Source organism: Arvicanthis niloticus, chromosome 12, assembly GCF_011762505.2.
Source record: "Arvicanthis niloticus isolate mArvNil1 chromosome 12, mArvNil1.pat.X, whole genome shotgun sequence".
NCBI classification, from domain to species: Eukaryota; Metazoa; Chordata; class Mammalia; order Rodentia; family Muridae; genus Arvicanthis; species Arvicanthis niloticus.
The window spans coordinates 78,446,108-78,466,399 of NC_047669.1; the positions used below are offsets into that span (position 1 = coordinate 78,446,108).

Here is a 20,292-nt window from a genome sequence, read left to right on the forward strand (position 1 = left end):
ATTGGACTTTTCTAATTAAAATAAACTGAATATTTAGGGGTAGGGAACATGGCTCAGAAGTTAAAAGCACTTGTTATTCTTCAAGAGGACCCAAGTTCAACCCTAGCATCCACATAGTGTCTCACAATCATCTGTAACTCCAACCTCAGGAGATTCAACTTCCTCTTCTGATCTTTGTGGCCACCAGGCACATATTTGGTGCAGTCAGAACACTCACACATAAAATAATAAAATAAGTAAATCTAAAACAAATTTTAAATTTACATTTAACACAAATTTATTTTTTTAAAAATGACACATTATGAACATTCAGGCAATAACCATATGGCCCTGCCAGTCCTCATTCATCGGTAAGTAAATCTGACTTCCTTTAGGTTAGAATACAAGTTTGTTTAGTGAGAGCATGGGCTTTGACTTCACTGATGCACCAGCAGGAACATTGTATATCAACGTCTTGGTAGGTCACAATGGACACATACCTCATCTCTGGCAGAGCCTAACCCAGATGGACTTTATTGTTCCATTTACTTTCTATGTAAGGTTCCTGGTTCTTGTCTTGAATTTCCCCAACCTTGAGCTAGTAATATTAGGTGATCCTTGAAACAAAATCTTACTGTTAGCCACTTAGTCCAATTTCTAGCATCACATAAAGTTAGTGGTCAGCACACAATATGCCTACATCATTTCAAAAGCTGATACATGGACTTTAAGAAATAATAGAACCCCCATCTAAAGATGTACTTACTTACTTACTCACTTATTTGTGTGAGAGTATTTATACAAGTGTGTGTGCTTGTACATGTACATGCAGGGTAGAAGGCATCAGGTATCTATGACTTCCCCTTTTTTTGCAGGTAAAGACTCTCCTTGAACAAAGGGCTTGCATTTTCTTAGCAAGGCTGGAAGCAAAAAATTCATGTGTCTTCACACACCCCTCAAAAACTGGGATAATAGCATGTTAGATGCCAAGCTTTGTTATGTGGGTACTGGGATTTTAACTCTGATTCTCAAGATTGCACAGCAATCTTTACTGTCCTTTACTGCTGAGCCACCTATCCAGCCCCAGAAGTGAGTCCAGTGAAGATTTCAGTCTATGATACAATCCAACTCCAAGCTTAAGCGAGATTATATACACTCTAATAAGCCTCTAAGATTTATTGATCAGTTGACCTTCTTAACACTGCTTTGTGAATTCTGGCAATGGCACAAGGCCATTGTAGATGCAACGTTTAGAATAGTCACCTACTTGGCAACCAAAATAAGAGTGTCTCTGTTATTTTATGTCATTGCTTGGCAGATAGCTGGCACACATGAAACCTGAAACAGTAACTCACCATTACTGAGGAGCTGTGGAAAGCTTTTCACTATAAACACTTTTTCTCCTTTGGAATAATGAGAGACAACACCCAAATGTCAACAGATAATTATAAAAAATTAAAAAAAAAAAAAAGAGGACAAATAGATGAAGGAGGAGGAGGAAGAGGAGGAGCAAGGAGGAGAGGACAGGGGAGGAGTATGGGGAGGAAGAGCAGAAAGAGGGGGAGGGGAAGAGGAAAAGGGGGAGGGGGGTGGAGAAAGAGGAAAAGAGAGGAAGAAGAGGAGAAGAAGGAGAAGAAGACAGAAGAAAAAAGGTATCATGCCTTTGAAGAACAGCTCAAAAGCAAGGAAGACTAGGAATAAAACCAGTACCCTCAACTGTCAAAAAAAAAAAAAAAAAAAGGAACCTGTGTTGATTGGACATGACTTTGAGAAGTGGAGGTAAATGCTCAGCCCCATGAATAATAGGTACAAAACTCCACAAACACAGCAGCAGCTTCATTATCTACTGACCAGCTACTCAGGTCCTTAAACCTTGCCTATGGTGGAAGATGCAGGTTAATTGTACTGTTTCTTGTTTTTAGACATTCATTCCAAGTTGTCTTAGTTAAGGTTTCCATTGCTGTGAAGAGACACCATGACCAAGGCAACTTTTAAAAGGGCAACATTTAATAGGAGCTGGCTTACAGTTTCAGAGGGTTCAGTCCATTATCATCATGTCAGAAAATATGGCAGCAAGCAGATAGAGATGGAGCTGGAGGAAGAGCTGAGAGCTGAGAGTTCTATATCTTAATCTAAAAGCAACCAGGTAAAGACTCTCTTCTGCAGGCAGCTAGGGGGAGGGTCTCTTCCTCAAGGAGCTGAGCTTGAGCATAGGACTTCAAAGCTTCCCTCGCCCCCCAAGTAACACACTTCCTCCAACAAGGACATACCTCTTAATAATGTCACTCTCTGGGCCAAGCATATTCAAACCACCATACCAGTATTGGATAAGAACCCCAGGCTGAGCACTGCCATACTAGCTAGTTACATCAGCAGGTCACAAGTACCTCTCAGTTATACCTTTGCTTTTGGGAAGCATACCTGGTGGAAACCTACCTTCTTTACAGTGTAAGAGGCTCTCAGTCCACTACCCAGAATCTACAGAAGAAAACCCAACCCCCTGGCCAGGATGTGAACATTGGCCTTGATTGGGTTTCTTGGGTCAGCATTTCTCATAAACTCTGACTAGAGCCCATGACATCTCAAGCTGACTGGAACCCACACTCATCCTGACAACAGATTCTGCCCTCTGGAAGGGAAAGGCTTACATATCTTACATAGCTCCTTCTATGTGCTTTAAAATTAAAGGATACTGAGAGATAAAAGTTTTGTAAATAATGCATCACCATAAAATGCTTTCTGATGATGCTCATGTCCCATGAATGTAGGATCATTTGAGTAGGCAATGTTTTGAGAGTGAGTGTGAGTGTATGTGTGTGTGCATAGATGTGTGTAAGCATGTTGCCTCTAGTGCAATAAAGCATTAAGGATACAAGGATGATCAAGGATGGAGAGCCACAAATAAGTGAGAATTTATAAAATCTCCTAGGAGACATACAAATATCCAAATATCCCACACCCATGCATTATTCTACCTACAATACACTGGAAGCCTTATGCAAACATGGCTGACAGCATTTGGCTGCCAAAACAAAGGGTTTTACTATTATTCACAGGGATGGATGCAGAACAGAATGCATTTGTTTATATCCATCTTCCAAGAAGCCTTTAAAATCAAAGAGGAAAACAAGAGTGTGCAACATCTAACAACATGCCCCCCAGGAGTCAAAATAACACTAGTTATTGCTATAAGAAGTACACAAATGAAATGTCAAAACACGCAGGTTTAATTCTCCGAATAAGGATACAAACGTTTTCTCATTCTGTTGAAAAGAGAATGCACAATTGACAAAGCTATAAATAAATTTGCCTGTCCTTATTCACAATGTCTTAGTCTTAACCTCAGAGATCCAAGCCACAAGACTAACTCTGAAGACACTTCCTCAGCTCGGTGAGTGTGGAGTGACATGGAAGGCTGATGGGTATCTATGATTTCCAAGGTATGGTTACTGTCTCTGTGCTCAGGTTGCCATAACCAAAGTCTACAGTCTGAATGGTTTCTGTATCAGAATGTATTTCACATGGTTCTGAATGCTCCAAGTCTGAGATCAGGTTTACATCAGCAGACCAATTTCTCTGTTTACAGCTGTCATCCCCTCCATATCCTCAAACCTCTGTGTTGGCTTCTTCCAAGGATATCAGACAGAATGGAACAGGACATACATTCACATCCTCATTTAATACCCAATTATAGTCACATTGGGCAATAAAGCCTAAATATGAGAAGTTAACAGGGCTTCTGTTTATAAAAGAAGAGACAGAAGGACATGTGCTGGAAAAAATGAACAGTTTAGCTGCCAGGAATCAGGACACCTATAACCTCAAGATGTAGCCAAATAATGGGGTGCAGAGGTGTTTTAGAATGAGGACCCCACATACTGGCTATGTAAATGGCCAAATGAGTTGCTGAACACAGGAAGCACCTCTATGGGCTGAGAGCCAGGATTTTCTACACCAGCTGTAGACTTGTGGGTGGCTTTTTAATGCAGAGTGAAGACGGCCTGGGAAGACATGTGACCAGCTGGTGTTTGCTCATGGTACAACCCACGCTGGGCTTGCTTTCCAGGGGTGAGGAACACTGCATTTGTTACAGGCTGGGTGCAGGGAGGCTGAATCTTGGTACACATTATGTTCCCTTTGATGAATATTTAGCCTGAGGGGGCTGTTTGTTTGTTTGTTTGTTTGTTTTTCTATGAATGGAACAGAAAAATCAATTTCTGGAGTCCGAGCTAAATAAGATGATAGATATTTACATGAAATTAACAACAAAACAAACTGCTCAACTATCCAATAAGATTCTGCTGCCCCAAAGGCCTGTCGACTGAAGGATTGGTCACTAGCCTGGGGCTTCTAGAATCAAGCAAAACTTTTAAGTGGTAACCTTTGCTGAAAGAAGACAAAATGACTAGAGAAATGTTCTCTTAGGGGTGTTGGGATGCTGGCTCTTTTATCGCTCTTTCTATTTCTTGATCATCATAAAGTGAACAGCTACCCTACCATGATTCTATTTCCTGGCCATCATACTGTGAACTGCGCCTCCACCATGCTTACCCACTATAATGTACTGCTTTGCACCAGGCCCAAAGCAACTAGGTAAGTATGAGCTGAACAATCTCAAACCCAGCCCCAAATAAACATTTTCTTCTTCTCAGTTTTTTTCTCAAGTATTTCATTACAGTGTTGGCACAGTTACCAAACTCTTAGCTCCATATGCTTCTGCCCAACCAGCTGGTCACTTGCTCATCAATCATCCGTATCTAATGGCCAGGTTATAGTCTTGTGGCACCATTTAAATGGAACCTAAGCAACCTTCCTAGGGCTGCCTTCAACAGCACCCAGTACTGCTTCAGCAAGATAAATCCTTTGCTCTGCAAGTGTCATATAAGAAATCACTATCCTGCTTCTTATGAGGTCAATGACAACAAAAGCATTCCTAAGCATAGAAAGAAAATTAAATCAAGTAAAATATATGGAACATACATTTTATTAATTTTAAAATAAAATTCAAGCACTTACTAGTTTTGTAGTGTAGAGCTGAAGGTTAGCAGTTTGTGGCTTTGATTGTTTTTATTAACTCTGAAATAAGCAGGTAAATTTTTTTTCCTCTTAAACAATATTCTGTAGGAAAAGGCTAACCTTGCTTGGTGCTGCCTCTTTTTCCTGGGAATTATTAATATCTTTTTAATAGAGTTCATACTTTAGAATCAAATTTTTATATCACATGGGAGATTTTCAATTTATCTCAAGTTGCACATTCTTCGTCGCCTATCAAACTGAGTTTAAGTTTCTAATTGAAATAATTTTTCAAGTGTTGAGCAATAAAGAGGCAGCAAGTGATATATTTGAATTATTTATCCATCTTATTTATAATTAATCCACTTTCTTCCTTGCTGCACAGTGAGGCTAACCCAATGCATTTGATTTTCAAGTCTTTGCTATCATTAGGCAACAATAGAAGTGGCTGATTTCTTTCCACCCCACTTGTGCATCATCTGTCTCTGGGGACTCAGGCAGCATCAGTTTAAATCACAGTTAAATTTAATGCATCAGCTCTGTCATACGACACTGAGCTCCAAGGAAAAGTCAGCTACCTGATAAGATGCTTGAAAAGGTTTCACCCTGGGACTCACAAAGATTGTATACCCTCCAGTCTACCCACTTCCTTTTGTTATTAATATTGATTATCTTCATCTTGCCCATTATATGGTAACTCTGCTTAAATTCCTTTCTTATATGTAGACATTTTAGGGAGGTTCTACAGCAGTAGGCTTCTCTATGGCTTTTCAAAAGGTCTTTGGTTAGCTGTCTCTCCCCATATTTCCTCCTTTGCCCTGCCCGCCATTCTCCCTCTATATTTAATAGTCCTAGTCTATATCCATTTATAACAGCATCCCCTTCCTTGGACGATCTCTCCTCCACCCCACCCTGGTCACTAATTAACTATCTTACTTCTCTGACTATTATGAATGAAACACATGTGTCTAAAGTTTAAAGGATAACATCTACATATAAGAGAAAGCATGCAACATGTGTTTTTCTGGGCCTGGGTTAACTTATCCAGGATAATTATTTCTATCTATTTCCATCCAATGATTTGCAAACCTCATAATTTCATTTTTCTTAACAGTGTAATAATATTCCACTATGTAAATCTACCATTAGCCATTCTTCAGCGGATGGACATGTAAGCCGTTTCCAATTTCTGGCAACTATGAATGGAGCAGCAATTAACATGGTTGAACAAATATCTCTGCAGTAGGATGGAGAGTTCTTTGAGTATGTGCCCAAGACTGATACAGGTGGATATTGAAGTAGGTCAATTCCCAACTTCCTGAGGAACCTCCACACTGATTTCCATAGTGATTGTACACTTTACACCCCCACCAAAAATGAGTAAGTGTTACCTTTTCCCCACATTGTTGGTCACATGTGCAATTATTTATTTTATTGATCTTGGCTACTTTGACTGGTAAGGTATCAGTTGTATATAGTTCATCCTCTACTCTTTGTTCTTTATGCTGTAGATTATCTGAACCATTTCCCAATACCTCTATTTTCCTGTCCCATCATCAACAAATTCCCTGCCTCTGTTCATAAGCACGGCCACCTCCATTCCTCACATTCCTCTTTTCTGTGTTCTTTCCTTTGTGATACCTTGATCTTCTTCAAAGCTTTGTATCTATTGGCTACCTCACTCTCCTGAATATTAAGATATCCATTGCATTCACTCCACCATACTTTGGTTCACACTCCTGGAATCTCACTGTACCCAAAACCCAAATGCCAAACATTCTGACCTCCTACACATACACATACTTAGCATTTAATCTTTTCCAAGGACCATATCTTATACCTCTCCTGATCATGAATGAAGAATGTATCTCCTTGTCTCCTAGGATATGCTTCAGCTTCCCATGCTCCCATTCACTCAGGTTATGGCCCACTTTCACCCTCTTCTTGTCATAGCTGTGGTTACCATTGCTGTGAAGAAACACCATGACCAAAACTCAACTTGGGTAGGAATGGTTTTCTTCCATTAACAGCTCCATATAACAGTTCGTCATCAAAAGCAGAGAGAACAAGAGCTCCAACAGGGCAGGAACCTGGAGGCAGGAGCTGAAGCAGAGATCACAGAGGACTGCTACTTATTGGCTTGTTCCTCATGGCTTCCTTATCCTACTTTCCTATAGAACCCAGCCTGGTTATGGCACAACCCACAGTGGGCTGGTTCCTCCATCAATCACTAAATAAGAAAATGTCTTACAGCCTGATCTTACAGAGGAATTTTCTCAGTTGAGGTTATCTCCATTCCATCGACTCTAGCTTGTGTCAAGTTGATATAAATCCAGCCAGCATACTTTTCTACCAACATTCTTCAGTTAGTAATGAATGGGTACCCACATACAAGAGACATTGCTACTAGAAATGAGTGAGTATTCATATACAACAATTCTCAGTTAGTAATGAGTACTCATATACAACACACTGCTAATCCTTCATTCATTGGTCTCCTCTCTCTCTCTCTCTCTCTCTCTCTCTCTATATATATATATATATATATATATATATATATATATATATATTCATATATATATAATACTGGGTACTTGATAAATGCCAATAGAATAAGTGATTAGAGAAGACACCATAATTCAAAATGGAGAAAAACTAAGATGGCAAGTAATCTGAAAAATCTCAGAAAATACAACCTGAAGCAACAGGAGCCACAACCTGAAGATATTTGAAGATAGCTGCTGGTGTACATTCCTGTTATCCAGACCTGAGGGGAACATTCAGTGGGGTCAAATACCCTCAATGTGTTTCACAGGCCACAACAGTTACAAAATGAAGTGCAGAAGCTGCACCCTGAGGGTCAGGGTTAGTTAGAAGAACAAAAACAGTAAAAATGGTGATTTACTCATCTTGGTCTCTATGTTGGGTACTCAGTGCTGTTCATTTTAGCTCATCCAATCTCTAAAACAACCTATGAAAAGAAATCTACAGAAAAAAATGGATAGATCTGAACAACATAACATTAAGTAAGATAAGTGACCCAAACTTAAACAGAAACCACATGTTCTTTCAGACATGTAGATTCCAGCTGTAAAGCATAGGTGTGGTGTGTGGTGGTGGTGGTGGTGGTGGTGTGTGTGTGTATGTGTGTGTGTGGTGTAGTGTAGTGTATTGTGTAGTGTGTGTATAGTGTGTGTTGTGTGTGTGTGTGTGGTGGTGGTGGTGTGTGTGTGTGTGTGCATGTGCAGTGTGTATGTGTGTGTGGGTGTGGTATGTATGTGTAGTGGTGTGTGTGTGTGGTGGTGGTATGGTGTGTGTGTGTGTGTTTGAGAGAGGGGGGAATGGGGGGAGGGAACAAGGGAGTGAGGGAGACTAAGAGAGGGTAAAAGTATGTGGCAGAGAAGGTGAGAGTGAAAATACATGAGCATAAGAAAATGAAAAGAATCTGCAGAGAGGGGGAGAGTACAGGGAAGGATCAGGGTGTCAGAGGGTATAGGAGATAAGAAAGGAGAATCTACTAAACCATGCTTTGTTAAGCACTTCATAATAGTATTTAATGTCTTATATACTAATTGAAATATTTTAAAGAGCCCCACCCCTGCCTGCTGCTGAGTTACTGTGGCAAATTTTGTTCCTTCCTCATCTCTTCTCTCTATCTCCTTGATTTCCCTGCTGACATCAGGTTTAGTCATATGACATTCTCTGGCCAATGGCATGTGAATGGATAAGGGATATCCAAGTCTGAGAAGTTTTAAGTTCCATTGCAATTTTCAAGAAGTTTCCCAAGAAGGTATACTTCACATGCGACTACCTCCAAGGTTTATAAGGTGTATCCCAGAACATAGGGCTCTTCATGTCTGGCACTCAATTGATTCATTGTAGAAATGCAGAATAAATTTCTGTTGCCTTCCAGAAACAATGGGGTTGGTCAGTTCAGCACAATATTTAGTCATAGTAGAAGCAGGAAACCAGGACTTAATGCATATTTCTGCCTTATTAATAACATGCCCTGAGGGTCTACTCAGTTTGGGCTTTACTCCCTTTGTTCTGGAATAACTGTTGTCCTTGATGTGTGGTTCAAGGCCCAACAATGGTACAAGCAACTTTTGATATCTGGTTAGACTTCAGATTCAACCCCTACTTCAGAATCTGCATTTTAGCTAAGTCTTCTGGGAAGCATATTCGAAAGTCTAACAAATACTGCCTTATACACTATCATGAAGCATTGCTTCCTGGGTTGGTAAGATCAAATAGCTTGCCCATCCATGCCCATGTCCAATCTGCAGATGGGGAAAGCAACACACTCATTTTCTCACCACACAGGAGTTACATGGTAGTAACGGCTCATGTAAGGGTCATGATGTTGCATTACAACAACATGGTAACACTTGCCTCAGCCACCAACAGTGCCCTCTGAAGGCACAGCTCATATGCCACGATGGCTTTGCAGCTCTCTTCAAAACCCAGCTGCTTGCCTCTTGAACAAATACAAAAGAGGGCCTGTCAGACTTCTCGAGGGACTGTTAGAATGTGGAGATCAGATCATCTGTGCTTGTCCACACTTGCCTATGCCTGAATCAAGTTATTGATGTTCACCATTTGCAGGAGTGAAATGGACCTGTGGTCATAGTAATGAATATACTTCATTACCCTGGGAGGCACTGAGCTAGTAGCCCAATGTCATAGGCTGTTCTCTGCTAATCCTGCAGCTCAACACAGTGATCTGGAACATCCAAGAAATACCAGAAATGAGTGTTGATGGTTCAAAATGGCCGAAGAGGCAAGCAGAGAGACCCCTGTGCCTCTGGGCCATGCTTCCCCCAATAAGCACAAAGGCTTTTGACAGGCTGGTTTATGAATAAAATCATGACATGAGACTTTTCCAAAATGTCTGTTAAGAACCATTTCGAAATGAAGTCATCAAAATTACCGCAAAATGTAGGCTTTAAATGCAAACAGCCGGGGGAAGAGTGTGCTTGTTATGTAGAATTCATTATCAGTGTTTCTGAGTGCAGCCACTAGAAGCATTTGCATGGGATTGCTTTTATGCAATTGCTTGGAACATGAGCAGAGAAAGAGCTGAATGTGGAAATTCCAGAATCCCAAGACTTACTCAGACTTAAGTTTTCTCCTATGTTGTCAGAAAGAAATCTCATATATACATTTTTTTTCTCCAGAGTCTTCAAATTTTAATATAATAACCCATCTTATTTTATTTGTTTAATGATCAGGTAAATTATTTACTATTGGTGCATGACTAACATGTAAAGGATGCAAACCATATATGAAGGGTTTGGTCAATACCATTTGGGGAAAATCAATCATTAGATTCAAACGTTTGCATTCATAGATTCACACAGGACTGTCTACAAATGTTGTTTAGACTCACCTACGATCTGCAGGTCTATGTAAGAGTGATGTTATCCAATGAACTATCAACCAGGAAGATATACAAGGGAAACTATGTCCAGGAGAAAGCTGTTCTTTAAATAAGCTAATTTAAGTGATTGTTATAGGATTAGAAGCAGCTCTGTGCACAGAAAAGGAGATGGGCATTTTATCTAGTGAGAAGGTGCTTTAAATCTGGTGGCATGCTATCAGTGTGAAAGAAATGAATCTTTAAAGAATAGAGAATACAAAATGGCCACCGGAATACCCCCAAACAAAAAGCCAAACAGTTAAGATTATGTAAATCTAGTGAAATTTGCATATCAAAGCCTCACCACAATCCAAATTTAAGAGCAGATGATAGCTGTTAAACTTTGAACATGTGTGTTCAAAACAATAACTCTAATAGAGTAACAAAGAAGGGAGAAGGGAGAAGGGAGAAGGGAGAAGGGAGAAGGGAGAAGGGAGAAGGGAGAAGGGAGAAGGGAGAAGAGAGAAGAAGGGAGAAGGGAGAAGGGGCAGAGGAGGAGAAATGGGAAGGGGAATGTAGGAAGAAAAAAGGAAGAGAGGAAACAGGAAGTAGGAAGAGGTGAGGAATAAAGGAAGGGTGAAGAGGAAGAAGAGGAGAGAAAGAACAGAAGGAGGAAGAGAAGGGGTTGAGAAAAAGAAGGGATGGAGAAAGAGGAAGAAAAGGAAAAGGAGGAATGGGAGGAGGAGGAACAGGAGGAGGAACAGGAAGAGGAGGAATAGGAGGAGGAGGAACAGGAAAAGGAGGAACAGGAAGAGGGGAAGAGAAGTGGGGAAAGGAGCCAGAGAAGAGGAAAAAGACAAGGAGGAAGAGACTGCAAAGCCACTGTACAGGTCTCTCCCTAAAAGAGAAATGAGCAGAGCTCATGGACAAGTAATGAATGATCTGAAAGTACAACAGAGGTTTGGGTAATCAACATAGTTTGTTAATAATAGCAAATTAGAAAATAATGTTGCCATTAGAAGTCTATCACAAAGGAACTATGCTAGGATGAAAAAATGCTTATGAAGCAGGAAGGAGGGAGAAAGAGAGAGAGAGAGAGAGAGAGAGAGAGAGAGAGAGAGAGAGAGAGAGAGAGAAAGTGGGCAGAGACTAAACTGAGTTGACAGAATTCCTGAATTCCTGTCTGGTTCACAAAGAGGCTGAGGTTCAGTCACCAGTGTCACATAAGCTGGGTGTGAAGATTTTTGACTCTCATGTTCAGAAGGTGGAGAGAGCAGACCTATCAGAAGTTAAAGGTTATCTCAGTTCTATAAGAAGTTGGAGGCAGCCTGGGGTAGAATCCCAATTATGGAAAAAAAAAAAAAAAAAAAAAAGAGAGAAAAAAAAAAGAGAAAATTAAGGAAACACTAATTTTAAATGTCTGACCAAAAAAAAAAAGCCTAGTTTTTTTTTTTTTTTTGACAGTCTAATATGTTAAAATTTACAAGTGTTTTCTTCCTGTTTCTCTTTTTTGGCTTGTATGTTTCAAATAATTTACAGGCTTCAAATAGTCAGAATGTATTGGCTTTTTTATTCAGAAAAAAATCCAAAAACAGATTTAACACTAAAATAGATTGAATTTAAGAATTTAGCATAAATAAAAGAAAATTCTATTCTCAATCCTATAAAAACACAGAATCAGCCTTTGAGATATTTTATGTCCAAGAACAAGCCTGTTTGGTAGTACATCACAAACCTTCTTGGCTCAGCAGCCACTGGCAGACAAAGAACAATGTTAAGACAGATGTGTAAGGAGAAATCTTGGATTAAAACAAAAATTAACTTTCCTTGTTTTATTGTCTGGGTTTAGAACATCAACATTTCTTATGAGTTCTAGAGGAATCAAGATTAAAAATCCAGATTTCTGGGGCTTTAGTATTGAGTCATTTCTCCTCATTAGCTTTGAGTCTACAACTGTCGATCTATAGAGATGGAAGTTTATTCCTTTCATTGTCTCTCTGTGAAGGATGATAACTGACCAGGGAAATATGAGAAAAAAACTGAAAGTAAATTATACTACAGTGTCAGTTTCTCTTTGAGGCTTAACAATTTTAGTTCTTGAAACAACCAATATTCATTGTCTCCTAGCCCTGGAGGTCAGGAGTCCACAATAAGTATCATAGGCTGAGTCCATGGGGAAGCAGGCAGGAGTCCAACCAGTGTCTCCAGGCAAAAATCCATTACCATGTCTCCTCCATCTTCTAAGGGTTACCTGTGTTCTTCGGCTTGTGACCCATTCTTTATACCATTCCAAATTCTTATTCCACCATTACATTCTTACTGTCCTTCTGGAATCTGGCCTCTCTCTCTTAAGCATCCTTGTCAAGCAAAATTTCAAGCCTAATAAATAACCTTGAATAACCTTCCTTTCTCAAGAGGAACTGGATTGAACACAACTGAAGAACCCAATTTCTACTCATGAACTCCAAAGTTAGAACATGGTTGTATCATCCTGTTACTAACATCCAACAACAAGACAGTGTGGCACAGGAGACAAGGTTCTTGTTGGAGCAGCAGTTTGATTGGTTGGTTAGTTATTTGTGGATTTATTTATTTATTATTTGTTTGTTTATTTATTTATTTATTTATTATTGTTGGTATTTTAGATCAACACGAAGCCATTATTTCTTTGGAAAAAACATCATTAAAGATAAGCCAATTCAACTTCCAGAAAAGGAATTACTCTTCTTAAGCCTCTCTCCGTTCTTCCCCAGACTTCCAAAGGTGCTGCACGACTGAGAACTCACCCTTTTTTAAGAGCAATTACAGAACATCTGCCATATGGTATATGCAGATGTGATCACTGACTTTTGCTTTACAAAGGAGAATGATGTCTCTGAGTATCATCTGCTCTCATTTCAAAAAAAAAGTCAGCAACAGGATTAGGGTGCTACCCTGTCACTTGAGTAGACAGAGCCCCAAGTCATCTACCACAAGCCTTAGAAAACACTCAGGAAAGGGAGATGAAGGCAGTCAAGAGAAGTGACTCAGTTACACTATAGAATATACAACACCTGATCACATGGGAATATACCATGCTACAATACTCATGATGTCATCCCCTCACCTTCCAGGCCCTTCCCTCCCCTCCCCTCCTCTAGGTTCAATGTCTGTAACAAACAGTATATTTGGTTAAGCCTCAGAGAGGTTTGATTAGGAAAAAGTTACTAAAACACTCCTATAGAATTGTAAAGATGCTAGAATATGTAGAAACCTATCCTGTTAAGCAGGTTGCTGTTTCTGTGACTGAATGCTTGAAGCACTGTAAGGGAGAGCATGATCCAGTTTGGCTCATGGTTTCAGTCTGTCATAGCAGAAAGAGTGTGGATTGTCAGTTATTCAGCTCCTGGAAATCAAGAAGCCTAGCAAAGATAAGAAATGATCCAGTCAAGATACACCCTTCTGGGCTAGAGAGATGGGTCAGCAGTTAAGAGAACTGACTGCTCTTCCAGAGGTCCTGAGTTCAATTCCCAGCAACAACATGATGGCTCACAACCATCTGTAATGGAATTCCGTGCCTTCTTCTGATGTTCTTGAAGACAGCTACAGTGTATTCATATACTTTAGATAGATATCTAGATAGATATCTAGATAGATAGATGATAGATATTAAAATAATAGATAAATAGATTATAGATAGATGATAGATAGATAGATGATAGATAGATAGATGATAGATAGATAGATAGATAGATAGACCCTTCAAAGATGCACTTCAATGTCCTACTTCCTCCAGCTAGGTACACTTTCCACAGTTCCCACTACCTCTTATCATTTCATCTTAGGTTTGATTCTATCAGTAGATTTAACTGTTCATTAGAATAAAGGCTTTGCAGTCTAATCACTTTGGAAAAGGACTGTGGGTGTGTTCCACAAATCTCCTAAGTATTTCTCAATCTAATCAAGCCAAAAAATCAAGATTAACCATCACAGGTCCATCCCCTGGCCAACCTGACACCACAGCATACCTGTCTTTTTCCCCCCAACTTTTAAAAAGCCACACACAATCTCAAACAAATAAAAAAAAAGGATGTAATCGACAATCATACCTGATATAACTATCCTGCATACAACTTGAAACACACTTTCCTTGTCCAAAGGTTTAACATTCTGGCATTGCTCAGTAGTTGGATTCTGTCCCATAGCACAGGCATGTAGGCCCACTGCTATTCTCTACCTGTGGAATAACCTGACAATCTCAGTTCAGTCTGGGACACACATGATGCAAAAAGAGGACCAGTTTCTGCAAGTTTTCCTCTGCCCTGCATGTGAATACTTTGGTATGTGCATATACATGCACATAGCACACACACACATATAGCACACAACACACACACTATACCACACACCACATATACCATATAACACACACACACACACACACCACATATACACACAATAAAGATAGGTAGATGGTAGATAGGTAGTGCCATGGTTTGAATATGCTTGGCCCAGGGAGTGGCACTATTTGGAGGTATGGCCTTGTTGGAGTAGGTGTGTCACTGTGGGTGTAGGCTTTTATACTCTAGTCCTAGCTACCTGGAAACCAGTATTCTACTAGCAGCCTTCAGATGAAGATGTAGAACTCTCACTCCTCCTGCATCATGCCTTTGTGGACTCTGCCATGCTCCCATGCCATGCTTAATGATAATGGACTGAACTTCTGAACCTGTAAGCCAGCCCCAGTTAAATGTTGTCCTTACAAGAGTTGCCTTGGTCATGATGTCTGTTCACAACAGTAAAATCTGAACTAAGACAGATAGATAAATAGAGATAGATAGACAAGTAGATAAATGATAGATAGAGATTTTCTTTTAAGAATTAAAAATACTTAGAGGCTTAAGACATGACTCAGTGGTTAAGAGCACCAAGTACTTTTAACCAGAGTTCATTCCCCAGTACCCATGTCAGGTGCCTCACAAGCTTCTGTAACTCCAACTCCAGAGGGTCTTCTGTACTCTTTTAGCCTCTGTCAGCACCTGTGCCCATGTGCTCATAAGCACAGGCTCATATACATCATTAAAAATAAATTTAAATATTTAAAACATATATACCCAGGAATATATATTAGCCTCTTAGAACATATGAGCCAATGATCTGCTCTCCCAGACAAAGAGAGGTGCAGACTTTGAGACCCAAACAGAGTGCCAATCTTCATCTTGGGTCTGGCCTTCTCCTCCTCCCAGAGACAATTCTACACCTTCGCTATTGTCACACCACTGCCAGCAGTATCACACCAACTGCCATCATTACTGGAGCATCCCTCACCAAGACAGCAATGCCCATGGGTCAATAAAGGGCTCAGAGATAAACCATTCCTGAGACGGGTTCAGTGAACAGCATCTGCTCTATTGCATGTGAACAACCATTAGATAGTGGAATCACAGGTGATAGGCTAACATATTACCTCAGATCAGATAGTGAGAGCTCAAGCCCCAGGATCTCTATGTGGAAGGAGCACAGTAAAGGAGATGTGGAGAGTGCAGGCTCTGGTCTACAGGATAGCTACTGGCAACTTCAGAATTCCATGTTCTGATGTGAAGAGCAGAGTGTGTCCTGCTTCTTATTTAAAACCACAGCGTGCCAAGAAGGCTGGCCACCAGGCCATGCCTACATTTTCTCCTATAACCAACTTTTTCACTGTTTTGAATAGTCCTTGACCATTGCCTCTTCAGATAAGACCTTGCCCCACCCTTAGAGTCAGGCCACACCCACCAGCTCTGGTTCTTTAGAATGGGTAAGAGGAAGCCTAGGGTATCCCAGCACAACACAGCTACATCTCAATGAGTAAGAGGAAGAATGAGCTGGTGCCAAAGTTATTTACAGATTTAAATGACCATGTGACTTCATTCTCACTAAAATACCTATAAAAATAAGATCATCAAAACAATGCTGACAGAGATGTGAAGAAACTAGGGCCTCAACCCATGATGGTGGCATGTAAGGTAGTTCACTCATTTTGGAAAATACCTTTTGCTGTTTTTTTTTTTAAGCTACTTGTAAGCTCACCATGCAATGCAGCATCTCACCTCTTATGTTTCTGCCTAGGAGAAATGAAGAGACATATGTAGACAAAACCTTGTATATGAGTTTTCATAGCAAAATTATATATGGCAGCCAAAATTGGAAACAATCCAAATGTCAATCAGCTGCCTGATGAATAACCAAAATGCCATACATCATGTATGGGATTCTGTTTGTCACATAAAAGGAAGTGAACACAGATGCTTCCAGCACATGGAACTTCAAGGATACCGTGCCAGTGAGAGAAGCCAAGACAGCAGCTCCCACTTATGTGAATCCATTTATATGACATTTGCAGAAAGACCTGAACAATATATCAGAGAGGAGTTGAGAAAGGCTGTGTGCTGGGAATCAAGGATAGGAAGATGCTGACGATGTGCACAAGGTATTTCAGGGTGACTCTAAGAGTAGATCTCACTGAGAGACTTGCAACACTGTAAACTACATAAGAATTGGTAAATCACACACAGGCACAGGCTCATAGCATGAATAATGAATTGGTGAATTGTTTGCCTTAAACAAGCGAATCATAGTCTGTAAAAACCATACCTCAATGGAGATTATAACATTCTAAAAATAAAACTAAAAAAAATGAATAAATGTCTGGTAAACTGAGTTCTATGATTGCCCAGAACTAACTTTTCCTGATTCACATTGTAGACTTTTGGTGTGTTACCTGTGTCCCCTCCCAGACTTCATCAACTGCAGTAGCCTTTTTTTGTTGTTGTTAAAGTCAGCCAAGTCTTTGCCTATGGTGAGTATTCAATAATTATTTATTGAGTTGAAATCTAATGGTGAGGAAAATGGCATTATATCCAAGACATCAAATAATCCTTGCAAGGGACTCATGAACAAAGCATTTTGGCAAAGAGTAGCAGTGCAGGCCAGAGAAGAATAGATCATTTAGAGAAGGTCATAACAAGTCAGTCTTTAAGGGAAAATCCCATCAGCATGATAAGTAGTGTTTCTGGCTGACTTTGGGCCAAAGGATTGTCACTGAAAAAAGAACAGGGGGTAGGGCCCTCTGCAATGGCAGAAGCTGAGGGTTCTGCATATCTGACAGACTGCATGGGTGCTCTTGTGACAGAGAAGACAGCAAAAGGCCTTTGCATTTTAGCCTATCCCCTGTTTGGCCATAATTAGCCAACACAACTTCCATGCTGAGAAAACTTGCCCTTGGCCCATCAGGAGCTCTGAAGTACCTAGTACATTCTACCATAGATAGAATAGACAGTGCATTCATCTTCAGGGAGAAAAATCCCTCAGGGGAACTAAGTTGCTTTTTTCCTAGAGGTTCACTACTGGAGAAAAGACATGTCATACCCCCCAAAATATGAACTCATAGAGCATGAGTCTATTGCATAGTTTGGTGAACCAGAATACTGGAAGGTTGGATAGAACACTGGGAACTTCCACAGCAGGCCGATTTGAATTTAGATCCTGGTCCTATTGGTAATCAGTTGTCCCTAACCTCATCTCCTGAAAATTCTGGATATTCCCTCTGTCTCTCTCTCTCTCTCTCTCTCTCTCTCTCTCTCTCTCTCTCTCTCTCTCTCTCTCTTTCTCTCTCTCCACCCCCCAACTCTACCCCCACAACTAGGGCCATCTGGTCTAGCTTCTAACCTCACAATCCACTTCAACTTAGCATCCACAAACTGGCTTTCATGTCTCCAGATCAAAAGCTTACATAATTGATACTTCTATTGCCCTCTGAACCCTGCCCTCTGACTCCAGGCCTTCTACCACAGCAGCCACACTAGGGTACTGTGACACCCAACTCTCTTCACCTCTGGAGCTATACTTGGAGACATGTAAACAACTATCAACCCATCCTTCATGGTACTCTCCTTCTGGGTTACAGAGAAAGAAGATGGAGCTTAGTCAGGACTGCCCTATTTGGAACTGACATTGAGAGTTCTGAATAGACATGACACATGGCTAAGACACATCAGGTCTGCAGCTGGAAAGAGATGACAACAGTGAATTGTGGAAGTTCATTTTCATCCTAAAGCTTGATAGGAGATGGAGGAGAGCCTGGGGCTAGGCTCTAAGGAATTGTAATGCTTTAAAGCCCAGCTAGGATGATTCTTTTGCAAAGAGATGCTGCTGAAAGACTGAGGATGAAATTGATTGGCTCTGAAGATTGTCACTCAGCTAGAGAATCTCAGAACTCAACCTGCAGCCATTAGAGGCACATAGACAGAGTGGGAGGCAGGCCCGATCATGGAATCCTTTAGTCCCTGGAAAATGTTCAGCATTCACAGGCACCATTGAAACTCACTGCTTCAGCCAAGCAGCCGCTAATGCCTAAGAAGAAGCAGGAAGCAGAGGCATGGACATAAAAAGCACACAACCATAAGAAATGCAACTGAAGCATGCCAAGGAGCATCTGCATGTTTGATAGCCAGCAGGGCTGGGTGGGCACTCACCAACCTGATTGTTTTGCAGGAGAGCCACAGGACTGCATATCCTCCTCAGCTGGGGACACTTCCCACTGCTCTTTTGGTAAGACTTTCAAAGCAATTTCCCAACATTTAGCCCAAAACTGAAATTCTCACAGGTTTACCTACAGTGTTGTCATCAAGATAATAAGAACAATTTGTGTGGAAGCCCAAACTCTTAATCTAGGAGAGAAAAGGCCAAACTGAATAGTGTTGAACTCTCCCCAGATTTAAAAAAAAAATAGCATGCGAAAAAGAAATATTGTTTGTTCACTGCTGGAATTAAGAGTGGTTTTCATAGTTCATTTGAAGACATGGACTGGTGTGGGTGAGTGAGATCTACCTTTTCTGTCAGCGTGGAGCCTGAAGGATAAATGAGTGATAAAAGGAGATAAAAGGAGACTTTAGTGAGTGCTGGAAAAGAAGAGACAGGGAAAAGGAAGATAACAGAACAGCAAACTGAGCTTGATTACTTGAGTGCATGAGACAGATGTGGACCACACACAGCATGAGTAAAAATCAAAACACCTGGACTATCCATTGTCACTAAGGTGCCTTCTGTCACAGGAAGCAGATCAGAGAATGCAATGACCGGAGCCCACAGACTGACCTCCAGCTTAATGAAGAAAAATGCAGGAAAGAGCTGCTGTCCAGTACCATGTCGGTAACAAAGTGACAGGCGAAGCAATTGCAGTATTTGAAAGTGGAGGAGGTTCAAATATAAATGAAAATACCCAGTTGACAAGGTCCACAGGTGGGATTTTCTAAACTGCTCTGATCAACGCCAAAAGGACAGGGCTCAAAAGCCACAGTGCTCAGGGAGTGGCAGAGCTTCCTCCCTGCCAACCCCACCTTCAGGATGTCACCATTTTATTTCTTGTCTTTGCAGGTGTCCAACTTCAAGGCATGTAGACCACAAAAGGTCAGTTCCTTGGTGATGATCTCAGCATGGAGATAATTGATGGGCCACCATAGCCAAAAAATCTCCCACACCAAGCTATCTATTTCACTAGGAGACCCCTTCTGCAAACAGCCACAACCTGGGAAGACATAGCTAAGGCATCCAAGGCAGGCTGCTTAGAGACACAGAACCTGTCCCAGGTACAGGAACAAATACTGTCCCTTCACCACCCAGGGTAAAGCTAGCACCCACCTCTACCAGGAAACTAGAGGACAATCTGCATCAATACATGCCCAGAACTCCTGGGGCAGCTGTGATTGGGTCTGCTTTCCAAGGAGGATCTTGAAAAGGTAATAATAACAGTGACAGACACCCACCAGTTCCCTTTTCTCGGGGGGGGGGGTGTTTCATGGGAGTTATAACCATTGTACTTCTTTATGGTCATGTCATAAAACAGAGAGCATAGGGACTTAGGTCTTTAACATCATCCCAGTGTTGATGGTCTGAGGTCACCTCTGCAACTCTGAACAATCTTT

The 20,292-nt window shown here is 40.8% G+C and overlaps 1 protein-coding gene across 4 annotated transcripts in view; it reads right to left on the minus strand.

Moving 5' to 3' along the window:
• Window positions 1-20,292, minus strand: part of Dscam (DS cell adhesion molecule) — a 559,889-nt gene that overhangs the window by 512,868 nt on the left and 26,729 nt on the right. The gene's annotated exons all lie outside the window — the stretch shown is intronic.